Source organism: Penaeus chinensis, chromosome 29 (assembly GCF_019202785.1).
Source record: "Penaeus chinensis breed Huanghai No. 1 chromosome 29, ASM1920278v2, whole genome shotgun sequence".
Classification (NCBI taxonomy): Eukaryota; Metazoa; Arthropoda; class Malacostraca; order Decapoda; family Penaeidae; genus Penaeus; species Penaeus chinensis.
Genome location: NC_061847.1, coordinates 20,467,773 through 20,468,099, shown reverse-complemented (window position 1 = coordinate 20,468,099; position 327 = coordinate 20,467,773).

The window sequence follows — 327 nt, the reverse complement described above, 5'->3', positions numbered from 1 at the left end:
TTGATACAAAAAAGTCCTATACATTTTGGTCACCATGGGGGTGAAGGAAAAGGGTACCTTTTATACGGTTGTATGAAAGAAGGGAGTTCATGGTGTTTACAAAAATAAAAAGCTTCGTGATAGGAGACACATATTGCTGAGTTTTAACAAAACATAAAGACATTTAATTATAAACAATGATAGCAGTAATTAATTTGTGATTCAGAATAAGTTTTTCTAACGAACGTTTTGAGTATAAACAACACATGTTATCCCACGGGGAGAAAGAATTAATAGCATGGGAATCGTTCACGAGCAAAAAGGGGTTTTGAATTAGTGTATTCTAAG